The sequence below is a fragment of the Lutjanus erythropterus genome, chromosome 12 (assembly GCF_056507025.1).
Source record: "Lutjanus erythropterus isolate fLutEry1 chromosome 12, fLutEry1.hap2, whole genome shotgun sequence".
Lineage (NCBI taxonomy): Eukaryota > Metazoa > Chordata > Actinopteri > Lutjaniformes > Lutjanidae > Lutjanus > Lutjanus erythropterus.
In genome coordinates, this window is record NC_139328.1 from 12,573,377 (window position 1) to 12,587,232 (window position 13,856).

Sequence of the window (13,856 nt, forward strand, 5' to 3'; positions counted from 1 at the left end):
CTCCTAGGTTGAGAACCACTGGGTAACACCACAACAGTCTGACCCTCTTCCAACAATATCCATTACTCCTCTCTCTAGCTGCAGATTTCACTTTGAGGATCTACATTTTTGTCATTCTAATGTGCCACCCTGTGGCCATATTTCAAAGCATGCCCCTCGTGGGATGTTTAAAATTTGTCAGTGCAGAATGTCCTTAGGTCCAAATAAGGCAACTGCTTCAAGGGTAAAAGCACACAGACATTTGCATCCCTGGGGAACTAAGGTTACATTAGTCTTCTGTTAAGACTGTCTCACTGCTGCTGCTGCTGCCGCTGCTGAATTACCCCAGGTGTTATCACCTTCCGCCAGCAGAGCGCAGTGTTGCATAAAAGCAGCACTCCCATCATATCGCTTACACTTTCATCTCACTTTTTGTCCTACAGATTGACAGTGTGACTCCTCTAGCTAACAGCGAGCAGAATCATCGGGGCCACTGACATGTTTTTGTCTAACACACAGCCACAAAGGCTCTCTGAACAATCGAATCCATCGAGGGAGAGTTGTTTTGCTTAAAATTGTCAGATGAAAAAGCAACATAGCTCATGTCCTGGAGCGATGGCCAAGCTGTCAAAGTGTGTTGGGTCATAAAAGGCTACGCTCTCAACACTGTCCCTTTTCTGCTTGTCACATGTCGACACTTACACACACATACACTATTTGTGTATAGCAGAATCTGCCCGCCTCCACTTATGCCCTTCAGGGCTCCGCGGCAGCATGAAGTAAAGTTTGGGCATATTGGTGTGCTGGCTTACATATCCATAAGCGATCAAAATATGTTCTCTTTTAATGTTCTTTTTTAACTTCTAGCTCCAGGGATACATTTTGAATATCATTCTATTATCTCATATCACATATCTCATCTTCTCTGTCCTTAAATCTCTTTCCTCTCGCTCCCTCGCACACATGCACAACACATCTTGATTTTCAACTCCTTTTTTTCCACACACACCCTCCACTCTTATCATCATCACACATAGCAACATATACAGTTGAGTAACAGATACCACCGACTGCTTCGCTTGTTTTTTTTTTTTTTGTTTTTTTTTTTACCTTTGTGTCCCGTGAAAGGTGCTGGAATACTAACAGTTTGTGAGAAGAGACTAAAGGCATGGTTTTGAGTTTCCCCTCAAGAGTCACCTGTCAGGGGGTTTTGTCTCACAGAAGAATACAAGTGCATCCTCCTCCTAATTGAAAGTAGACACCAGTGGGCCAGAAAGAGAAGAAGAGAGAACAGGAGAGACGAGGAGAGGAGATGGCAAAACGAGTAGGGAGAGGCAAAAAGGAGCAGACAGAGCTAAAATAAACAATTCCCAGGATGCTGCGGGCCAAAAGCAAATGGCTTCAGGGCTCTGTGGCCTCTCAGGGCCGTGGCAGAAGCCAGTCACACACATCACATAGCATTACTCGGGATGGGGTTACAGGAAAATGTCAGCCGACGCATAAGGAGGAACCATCAGCCCATAGGATAATTCGATTGCCTGAGGGAGGTGCAATCTTGCATTCCCACGATTCCTCTCTTTCCACCCACACCCTCTTTTCATTGTATTTCTGAATCCATTTTTCTTTCTCAGTTATTTCATGTTTTCAATTCTGTTGTTTGCTCTGGTAGCCACGTATATTTGCGAATGTTCTGTCTTATTAGAAATGGGGGCTACTGGGTTCTTGCAATGGGTTTGCCACAGTGCATTTTCTGTGCAGCTCCCTCTGGGAATTTTTATGGGCCATTGGTTTGCAGCATGGCCCCTGATATCTTGATTTACAACCTGATCTTTGTCAAAAATATCTCTCCACAACTCATGCTCTTGTACCCTCACAGTGTCAAGTTTGGGTTACATGTTATAGCGCTTGTCAAGTAACAAATCGCGTCCCCTCCAGTCTTGCTCTTGTGGCACATGTGGTCAAGATGAACTCATTATGAAATACGAAATGAGTCACATCATGTCATACATCTGAAGCAGATGTTTATGGTTTAAAAAGTGCAGTTTTACATTATCTGTAGTGTACAAATGGGCACGCTTAGTTTTACACTACACTAATAAGACATAACAAGTTGTACTTTGTATCAAATTAGACAAAAACTAGAAACACTGTCCTTTATTAGACCCTTATTGGACTTTCTTAGAGTATAATTTGGGACACATTACAATGGAACTGTACTATAAAGTATATTGTTTCCCAGCATTAGACCCTTATTATTTGTTTATATTTATTTATTAGAGTTATCTGGAACACATCATTACAGACTAGACTACTGTAAACTAAAGTGTATTATTTCCCACTGTTAGACTCTTTTTAGACTTTTTTTAGAGGGCAGTTTGGGACACAGAACATACTGTAAACTGAATTTTATTGTTTGTCACTGTTAGAACCTATTAGACCTCCTTAGAGGGTAATTTGGTACATGTTACAACAGGACCGTACTGTAAACTAAAGTGAAATCACCTATCAACAAATTACCTTATAATAAAGTCTAATAAAGCTCTAACAGTTGGAAACAATACACTTAAGTTTACAGTACAGTTCTGTTGTAATGTGTCCCTAATTACCATCTAAGAAAGTCTAATAAGGGTCTAATAAATGGTCTAATACTGTCTAATAAAGACCATATTATTTCTATTTTTTGTCTAATTTGAAACAAAGTACAGCGTTATACATCTTATTAGTGTACTGTTTTTCTACTGTTTAATAAAGAGTATGTTATTTCTATTTTTTTGGTCTAATTTCAGACCAAGTACGGCTCAGTGTTGTTACTGTATGCTACTTGAAGCACAGAATGGTTGCGTGTGCTGGTGCAGCTGCATGTATGCGCGTGCATTAGATAAAGACAGAGAGAAAGATGGAGAGAGCAAAAAGAAAAAGAGACAGCGAGAGAGTTCAGCGCAGATATCTGAGTGCGTCTGACAGAGAGGACAGCCCCGAAGGCAGGTCCCAGCCCTTCAGCACCGAAAATGACACATGACTGCTTTGACTTTTGTCATCCCCTGTCTCCCTCCGCCCCCAAACCCAAGCCTGCAACAAACACTGAGGCTAGCATAGATGCACACACTCACACACACTCAAAGACACACAGTCACACACTGTATACTGCTTAGATTACATTATCTTTATCCCCAGGACATGAGCCCTCCTTGTTGGATGACATTTGGGCTTGTGCAGCACTAAGGTTACCTTTCTTTGCCCCTGAGTTAAAGATGCCTGTCTGCAGCATGCATTTGAAATGAAGGGCAGGGGAAAAAAATCAGATGAGAAAGATTTCCAAAAGCACTTTGATCAGAGGCATCAACAGTCACGCACAAACTTGTTAAGCAGTATGTAAATTTGGGCTGATACTGAATAAAGTTGCCAGAATGGCATGAATCCATTGTGCTGCGATGATCAAAATAAAAGAGGGCTTCATACGCTGGAGGGCAAGAAAGTCACAGACATGAAGGTTTTTTTTTTTCCTTCCTCTTTTTTTCTACAAAGGGGCTGATGGGATGCAGAGAGGAGAGAGGGAGGGGAGGGAAATGAAAGATAGGGGAAAGCCTGGAAGGATCTCAATCTAAATTAGCCGAGTAGAAGGAACTCTGTGCTGAGTGAGACATATAATTAAAACCAAAGTGATGAAAACATCAGTACTCATTCAGTCACTCGCCAGATGAATTTCTGAAATTGCTAGCGCGATGATCTGAAGATGTTTCAAAGCTATAGGTAAATCCAGCTCATTGTTAAAGCACACCAATCTCCCATTTACTGAGCTTTCTCTCACCATCTCTCTTCATCCGCCTCCTCTCCCTCTCTGTTTCTTTATCCCACCCTCATTCCCTCTTTTTCTCCGTCTGACACCCTGAGATGAATAGACGCTGTCACTGAGACTCTTGTAGCCTGTCAGCTTTTAAACAAACAGTTTGCAAAAGGATCACTTTCACAGGAAACCTCCCAGTTGGAGGTGAGGTTATCAGCATTAGCTTGTTGTGTCCTGTCCGTACGGGAAAAGAACCCACCTTGTGATTGAAGTGAAGAATATGACCTCACACATGCACCGCTCTCACGCCTCATCACCATCACACCGTAGTAAACACTCAAACTAAGTGCTGCTTTGAATCATTGAATTCACAAGATTTTTTGGTAGCAATGACAGCACCGTCCTGCATTTTGTCCTCAACTGACCCTTCCTAAGTCCTGTCCCTTTTTGTTCTGTGTTCCAATAACAGTTGAGCAACTTTCCCCTTTCCTCTTTCCCGTACTTATGTGTTAGGCTGGTCTATGCTGAAAAGAAAGCCAAATTTTAAAGATGGTTAAAAGATGTTGTTGGGGAAACTGTAAAAATCTTACAGTGGCTAATAATGTGACTAAAATTCTAGTTAACCAGCTAACGACTGATGTAAACTGTGTTTCAGTACAGGGCCCCATCCGTCGAAGGCTGCATTTGAAGACCAATTGCGTCAAATCAGGACATGTGGCTTTCTTTTGCTGAATTCGAAGGATCCAATGGCTGAATCCTTCACAGCCCAAACTATCCCAAGATTAATTACACAGCAGTGATAAAAGAGAAACATAAAGAAAACAGCTCCAGAGGACTAACGTTACACTTTAAATTGTAAGTAAACAGCTAATGAAACAAATTTTAAAAAACAAAGGGGCCTTAAAAACCTCTACTTTTGTTATTAATAGGCTAAGTTATGTAATGTTAATTGATGTTAGTGATGCTAACTGAAGTTGCTAACTAGTGGCTAGCTGCTTGTATTACCAGTATATTACCGGTTGTGAATCCTGCTTGGTTTTCAGACAGTTGACTATCACTTTCAAAGTCCTGTACGAACATTTGGATTGATTCCACAGCTAACCTGAACTTTGTTATTTTGCTGCTTAGGCTGCTTTTGTTTAGTGGTGGGAAGCAAAAATTACTGTGACATTTTGGTTTGTTTGATTAGCTAGCTAGTCAGCTAGCATTTTGTGAATATTAGCTATCAGATATAACCATCTAACTATTGATAGATGCAGATTAACTAGCTAACTAGTGTTTTGCTAACATTAGCTATTGAATATAAGTAGCGTGTTAATGACTGATGTAGATTTGCTAGATAGCTACCATAAACTAATTTAAGATGTGATTGTGGCCCATAGCTATGTACCTTTTACAGGACCACCAGCAATGTCTTTTAACTATCCTCAAAATCTGGTTTCCTTTCAGCATAGACGAGCCTGGCACAGAGCATATTTAAGTACAAGGAACAGGAAAAGAGAAAGTTGACCAGGATCCCAAACAGGGCCGGACTTAGGAAGCCTCCGTGAAGGGTGCAGCAGTTTACCGGTACTGACGATAACTGTCATGTTCAGAAAATGAAATGCTGATATCATGTTAATATCACACATATGATAATATTGTTTTCCACAATTCTGGTTGGTCAGTCACAGCAGTGTGGACACAGTTCTGATCATAGACTAGACATTATTGATTTTTTTAAAAGTATGTAGTTGTGTAGTAAGAGGGATCATGTAAAGTAAGCAGGACTTTATTGCAAAATAAACCCTGCACCACCTTGTCAGGGTTAATTTGGCATTAATGACCTGCTCACTGTATATTATCACTTACATAAATAATCCAGCATCTCTACTGTATGCTCTTAAATCCATTAAAGTTATGACTCTCTCCACCTCCCTACACTAGTATTTTGTAAATCGTAAATCATTTGCTAAAAAAGCCAAAAAGCACGATAAACATGAGTTAAAGATTAATTTGATTTATTTGACTGCATTATTTTTCCTCCCCAAATTGTATCGTTATCATAAATTCTTTTGGCCACAATGAAATCTGATATTGTGACAGCCCTGTCCTCAATGCTGAAAATGTTATTTATACTGGCAGCCTGCGTCTGTAACCAAATGTCTCTGGCAGTTAGAGAGTAAGCATTTTAACTGAGGGCCCTTTCCCTCTCCCTCCAGTAGAGTGTACCTCCAGTAAATCTGTCCTCCCGACAACAAATGTCCCTGCACCGAAAAGGCCCCCTCACAAAAAAAAAAAAAAACAAGCCTGACTTTTGTGCGAAAAAAATAAAAATCAGCCCCCTCAGGTGTGTTCCCTCTCACTCTTCCTCTCTGCACCTGCACTGAGTCTCTCAAGTCCTCCATGTGTCTCTCCACACAATGGAGACAGTGCATAGCCTCTGGCGCCTCTCTCCAGCTGAGAGCCACCTCTCTCCAGAGGACAGGAGAGGAAAACTGCCAGCACTAACAACTGATCCTGGCAGATAAAGGTGCAGATAGGCGAGGAGAGAGCGCCTTGGACAATACTTGCCTCGCCCCTGTCCTCAGTGCCGCTTCCTTTAGCTCTGAGACTATGACGATAACAACTCTTAGGGGCTGATGAGGAGGAGGTTGTGCATGCAGAAATCATCATTATTCGTCTTTTAAGAGCTTAATATTTAATACAGTCTGTCAACAACATGCTTTCATTTAACAATGATGATGATTTACACTGGCCAGTATTTGGAAAACCCCCTCATATTGATTCAATTTGTGACCTAAGCTGTATCCGTCACCATCAATTGTGTCAGCGCGACCACAAACACTGGGCTGTTGAGGCCTTTTTTAATGTGCTGTAATGTAGCAGTGCCAGGCCGGATGACCCAGCACCAGATCAGTGTACCACTCACACTCCTGAGGGCAGCTGACTGGAACAGCAGTTAGGCGAGACGACGGTTGCAGGTCGCCCAGGCCACAGCTGGGAAGCCCCAGGCCCAAGTGTTGACCTGATGTGATTAAGTGTACATCCAGCTGCACGGAGGGAGAATACGTGGAAATAGTGTTACACCTGGAGATTTTTTTGACTAATGTAAACCACGTTTTGTGTCAGAATCCACAAAGAAAATTGGGTATTTTACTGTTTTATGTGAGCTGGCGTGGATTTGCATTCCTTTTTCTCTTCCTAATTTCTCTGACTGATCCAGTCCAGTGTGTGTGGTCTATAAGAGCCAAGCTCCTGGTATTTGTCCTGAGAAAGACCTTGATAGGAATGGGGTCTGAGTGAGAGTGCTTATTTTATTCTCTTCCATGCTGCTGCAGGCTATGGCTGTATTAATGCAATGGCAGGGATCTTTGAAGTTGTGACTTTATGAGACAAAAGCTAATTTCCTTTCCTTTGTTCATTATCGAGAGAGACTTCCAGCCGGGCGGAAAGCATGCTGTGCTAATTATTCCATTCATGAGTCGTCTCTAAAGTATGTAATGGATTTCACTGGGCTTTTTACAGGTAAGCAGGGTGAAACTGCATACACACACTTGTGTCAACATGCTGGTTTACAGCAATTATACGTTTTATTTGTTTAATCCTCATGAGGAAAAGACGCACAAATTGTCATATCTTTCAATAAACGAACACATGTCATATCTACTGTTAGGAGAATCAAATAACTTATAACAGACTTAACTTAAAGGAATAATTAATATTAGAAGTGGGGTTGTATGAAGTGCTTACCCATAGTCGTTATATTACCTACAATAGATGCTGTCCCCAGTTTGTAGAGGTTCAGGAGTGCAGCTGTAGGAAGCTAAGCAATGTATTGCTGTGGACAGCAGCTAAACATATTTTAGACACCTGAAAAAAAGACCCAGATAAGTTTAATGCTATAATGTATAACATTTGTGCATTGAAATGTCTAAAAACACTAGACATGGTTATGTATTTTGTTGAGTTATGTACAAAAATTACTTATAAAACAGCAGTTTACCCTTGGAAAACTGTCTGACAGCATAGTGAAACTTGAAAATATTCAAAATATTGCGTAAACGTAAACTGATATTGTATTTTTGAGCTGGGCCTTTTTCTTCAAGTGGCTAAAATACATTTTGCTGCAACTAGCTAGCAATGGCTAGCAGGAAACACACCTTCTTGAATAACATTGTTGGAAACATTGTAAAGTTAGTGCACAAAATATATAACATATGTCTAGCATTTTTAGACATTTTAATTTGGAAATGTTGTGTATTTGTTGTTTTTGGTGACTAACATATGTTTCAGGGCATGCCTTAGCTTCTTACACTGGTAGTCCTGCTGCATCTTCAAAATACAGGCATGATGACCATGATGTACTGTGGGTAATACACTGACTATAGATAAGTACCTCATACAAACCCACTTCAAATAATCTGAACAATCTGTTTCAGGTTTTTGGATTGCTAGCTGGTTATAAAGTTAACTTAAAATCAGCACTGACACATCGCCACTCATTCACTTATGTCTGAACAAATATATCCTCTGCAGACTTACAAGACCAAAACCACTTTGCAACTCATTAAGACCTGAACCCAATTTCACAAATGAGTTTCAGAGTTTGTAGGGCCAAGTTAGGCATGTGACATAATGGGATTTCCATCTTTCCCTGAAACACAACTTGGCAGCGCATGAAGGGAAATGCAACATTTCACATTCCATCTTCGCCTCGTACCAGGATGCCACCCACAACACCTGAGCACTCCCAATCAGAGAGATGTGTGTGTCCCGCCGCGGATGTACTGTGGTGTGTTTCCTGCCACTCAGAGTCAGATCAGACAACAACCAAAAAAAAAAAAAAGGTGGGGGGGGGTGTAGTTGTGATACAAGTAAAGCCATACACCTCCTCCACTGCTGCCTGACACCCCTCCTCCTCCTCCTCCTCCTCCTCTTTCTCCTCCACCTCCTCCTCTCTCCCCCGCTTTGTTTGTGCTCATTTCATTCCGTGTGCAGCCTCCTGGCAGGCAGGTCAAGGTTTACCCTCGCACCACACACCATTTCCCTCACACGCCGCCTGGGGGAGGAACACTAGAGGCCCGAGGCAAGGGCAAGCCCAAACAGCTCACACAACATTGCCGCCATCACCACCTCTAACCATACTGATAGGAGGACAGAAATACTGAGCTCAGATTCACACAGTCGGATCTTTGTCTTTCTTTTTTTTCCCTCACCAATTATACCTTTCTTGCTTTTTTCCTTCTTCCTTGCCCTTTATCTTATTGTACATTATTGATTTCTGTCAGTAGTAAGGTATATGTCTATTAACCGACAGATTTAATAGAGCGACAATAGAAAGCTACTCATTTGTTCCCCCCGTAGTGTAAGTGTTCATTTTGAGAGTCTGATACTAACCCTGGCTAGGAGCTAGTGCTGGATTTTTAGCTGTAAATGGAAAACGCCTGTGGGCTTTTCATTTTCTGGGCCCAGACGTTCCCTTCATGGTGTCGGAGCCCTTGTGTTCACAGAGTTCATGTTTTGCTGCGGGGCTTTTTTTTATTTTGTTTTATCTCATAGCTTAGACTAGCAGGGCTTTAACTCCCAGAGGACTCCTGCGTAGCAACAGCAGAGATCAACAAAGTAAGTTTGTTTATGTTGGCTGTGTCCGCATGTTGTCGACTTATACATTTCTCAGTCTCCATTTCCTGCCTCTCCTTGCCCCAGGGGAAAGGAGCCCTCTAATTGGATCTTGTTCTAATTGAGCCTAATACTGGAGCTAACCGGAGTTGGGCCCTGTGGCTAATGAAGAGCTGAATCAAAACTAGGCACTAAAACTTTGACTGTGTATGTGTGTGTGTATGGTGTGTGTGTGTGTGTGTGTGTGTGTATGTGTATCCCTGCATATTTTTTTTTTTTGCTCTACATTCTATCATGAATGCATCATTACCCATTTTGGTTTAGTTTTTGTTTTTTGTTTTTTACTACATATTTTGTACAGCAAACAAGTATTTGTAGGCAGGGAACAATTGTTTGTGAGCACCACAGAGGGAGGTTTTTGGGGTTTTTTTGTGACTCACATAATTAAAATCACATGTATCTCACTCACAGACTCACATTCATGTTTAGCATGCTGCAAGTTCTCCACAAGAGGGAGCTATTCAGTCGTTGTCAGGCTAGTTTTGCACATGTAATAGTGTGCCACCAGCAGCAAGTCACGGCACGTTCCATTTGAACCAAGAAGTCGGAATTTCCGAGTTTTCCGGCGCTTAATAAAATTGGCGACATACTTTGATACCAAGTTACATGCAGAGCAGGTTTTATTATATAATAGAGTCATGAGTTGTCTGGAACACAGCAACAATTCAAGATGGTGACAACAGTATATGAAATATGTGCTGTTTATTAGCACTTGGAAGCACAGTACTGTCCAACTTTTTCTGTGGACATGTTACTACGGTGTTTGCATACATTAAACACAATGTAAGAGCGAAAGCACAGCAAAGGTTTTCCTGGAGGCGTCAGTCTTGGTCTTTTGACTTGTACTGAAATGCAGTCAACATCACTCTCAACTCCGACTTCCAACTCCCTTGCTAAATGGATCACAGCAGAAGACCTACATACATATGTTGCCATCTACAGGGAAAGAAAATCATACCATTTTGACACTTGCACCAGTGCTAATGTTTTTTTTTTTATAGCTGCTATTGTCTGTGTTTTTCCGCTTGTTAGCTAAAATAAAATAATTAATCAAAATGTAAGTATCTAAGGTACGCAGTTCTTGTTGTAGCTATAAAACACTAAACGTTAGCTTTTGAAAAATGTTTTAATTTTCTCGCTAGTGGTAATACATGCATTTTGAAGTGTTACAGTAGTGGCACAATTGGAATAAGTTCTGATGTAGTGAACATCTGAAATGGCTTAGAAATGTCATATTTTCATTGTGTTTTCTACATTGTCAACATTTGAGGTTCGAATGGCGCACTTTTGATTACATGCACTCATTGTGCTCTCTTCTTCTGCAATGGTATAATGGTTTATATGTTATAATGGTTTTCCTTCATTAGAATTGGCTCCACATCCTGCTTATCTCAATTAACCAACTCCCAGTGATCGCATAATGGTCATAATTGTCATAATGGTCTATATTGTCTATAGGTGGCAGTGCTGAGACACGTCAGTACAGAGCAGGAAAAGAACAAGTGTAAATAATAAAATTAATGATGGCTGAATTCCAGTTAGCTGCTTTAATGCCAGGTTCCTGGTATTGTGCATGCTGGCTGACTCTCACACTGTCACAAGATACTGGAATAGAACAGGGCCATTGTTGTCATATAATCAATTATACAATCAATGCCAGTTTCATAGATACACCTAGCTAAAACTAATGCAGGGGAATACAGCATTCTCACAATAAATCCTACCTTCATGAAGGTTATTTATTATTATGTTTTTGTTTTGTTGAACTGTTTTAAAGAGGTGTTGATTCAACTGTAGGGTCATCTTGTAGGCTGCAGTTTGTGGTGCTTTTGAACAGCATTGTGTAATACTGAGAGGTGTTTATTATTTTGTATACCCCATTTATATCGTTGCTGGTCGGCTGAATAACAGAAATACCCCTCTACATAATGCAATGAAGTTCAATAGCACCACAAATTACATCCTACAAAATGATCATATAGTTGAATCAACACCTCACTGAAACAGCTTCAACAAAACATTATCACTTTCATAAAGTGAGGGTTTGCTGCAGTCTGCATTAGTTTTAGCCAAGGTGTACCTAATAAACTGGCAGCTGAGTGTGTATTAGTACCTGTGCTTTTCATACTATGACAAGTAAAAATATCTGCTGGGTAAAAAAGACCTCTTGTGCACATCATCTACATCAGCAGGTCAAAAGTTGCTGCTAATAGGTGTCAGAGGTTGGCCAGGCACTGCAGGTCTGAAACTGTTGTCACTGCAGCTCTGTAGCTGGATGACATCATGCGGTCCCTTGCATCAATGCCACTGTGTGTGCCATTGCTTTTAAACTTAACACAACATCAGACACTGTAGCCCTGATGAAAACCCATTTTCAAAGGATTGATTTTTTCACTTATTCTCTTTGCCTCTGTCACACTGAATGCCAGTCCATTGGATATAAAATGAAACAAGCCAAGCACATGCTGCAGTTTCAACAGTTGCGTAGGCAACAGAGAAATGGAAATGAATGACGCCAGGTTTGCTGCCAGAGGGCTGGAAAAGAAATGACTTCTCTCTCGCCTCTGGCTAAAAGACTGGCTTTTTTATATTTTTATCTATCTTCAAATCATCTTCTCCCTTTACATAAAAACAGACACATGTGTGGACACAGCAATGTGTGTCCACACACGTGTTATTTAATCACATTCTTCAGCATAGGGACATTCATATCTATTCTCGCAGATGTTTTGATGTAGTTTGCATCCATATGTTACAATTCAAGTCTTACCTACCGAAAAGATGGTTGATCTGGCTTTTCCAGTAGCTCACTGCAGATTCAAAACCCCACAACAGACTCTATATGGGTTGCTTTGTTTTATCAGGGTCAGACACAAAGTAAATCACACACATAAACCACAAGCATTACACATTTACACTGTAAAAACTGAAAATTTGTTTTAACTTAAAAAAGTTAGTGTCAGGGCAATCCTTAAATTTTAAGCTGACTGAGCCAAATAAACATTTCAAGTCAAATAAACCTGATATTAATTTAATTGTACATTAGAACTGAACAAGCAACTCTTCAGGCACACTGACAAACATGTACAACATTTAACATTTATTAAAGCTACTACAAAGAGTTTTAACTGGTTATAAACAGTCTCAATTTTATAGTGATGCCTCTGATCCACGTGAGTTAATGAGAGCATCTGCAAGAAGATCAGCTGTGTCAGTATAGTTTTTCATAATGTCTGCCACCAGGTCAGATTACCCTTGAAATTGGATGAAACGAGCCTGTGTTTACATTTTTCCAGGCAAAGTTATTTAAGTATGTTTAGTTAAGGTTTTTTTTTTATTATTTCTAAACTTGCCCTGTGCCAGAAAACACCCTTGTCCCATACAAGAATTTATAACTTCAAACAATAAAAAAAAATGTGTTAAAACCCTTCAAAATCTAAAACTAACAATACCTACTGATAACATATGTGTAAAAAATATTTTAAAATACCTTTTATGAAAAAGTTGCCCTATAAAATTGTATCCCAGATTTCTGTCAGTACTCCTCAAGCACTGGTTATATGGCTAATGTAATAATATTGGATTCAATGCAACAAAAACCATAAACATTTCCTACATGTTTTATATTGTAATACTATAACTTTTTATGTGTCTGACAGAGTTCACAAAATTCAATTCCTCAGCCACAAAAAAATGCTACGTAATAAAAAGCTGTATCACTGGAATGTTGGCCCATTGCAGGGTTTAATAGCCAAGAGTTTGATCTTTTAAAACATGTATTCCCAGCGTAACTGAAGAGCCAAAATCAAAACCCTCTCAAAATTCAGTTTTGTCCCAATTCTAAAGAATGAGTGATCAATAAAACTTGTATATTTGTGTAAACATAAAAAGATTAGCTGATTCCTCTAAATTCCTGTATGATTTTTTACAGTGTATTGGACACACATGTAGATAAAGGAGGGGTATATATTTGCAAAAGTGAAACAGTTTGTTTTCTGGTAGAACATAAATAGTTTTTAGCCCGTGCACAATTTGGCTCTTACCTGCAGCCGAACCACATATGGCTCAACTTAAGTCTTACTTTTTAATTAGGAATCTTCTTAGCTGTCTTAGTTGTTATGATTACAAGTCCATTTTACACCTTCTTTGCATAGATCTCGAAGGTTATTTTGAGGAATATTAGCTGGCAAGAGGTGTTAGCTCCAGGTGTTGCTGCTGTGACGCTAACTGTTAGCCAGAGTTGGTCCCAGAAATAAACACAGGAGTATAGCACAGTGTGCACAGTGAGCACACGGTTCAACTTTCTGCTTTACACAGCATCTCATCTCTGCTTTTAAAAAATCTGGCTTGTAAACGGTAATGGGCGCTACCATGACATAGCTGCGGTCAAGCTCTCAATTGGCCACATATGCTTTGAATCCATTCTCTCAGC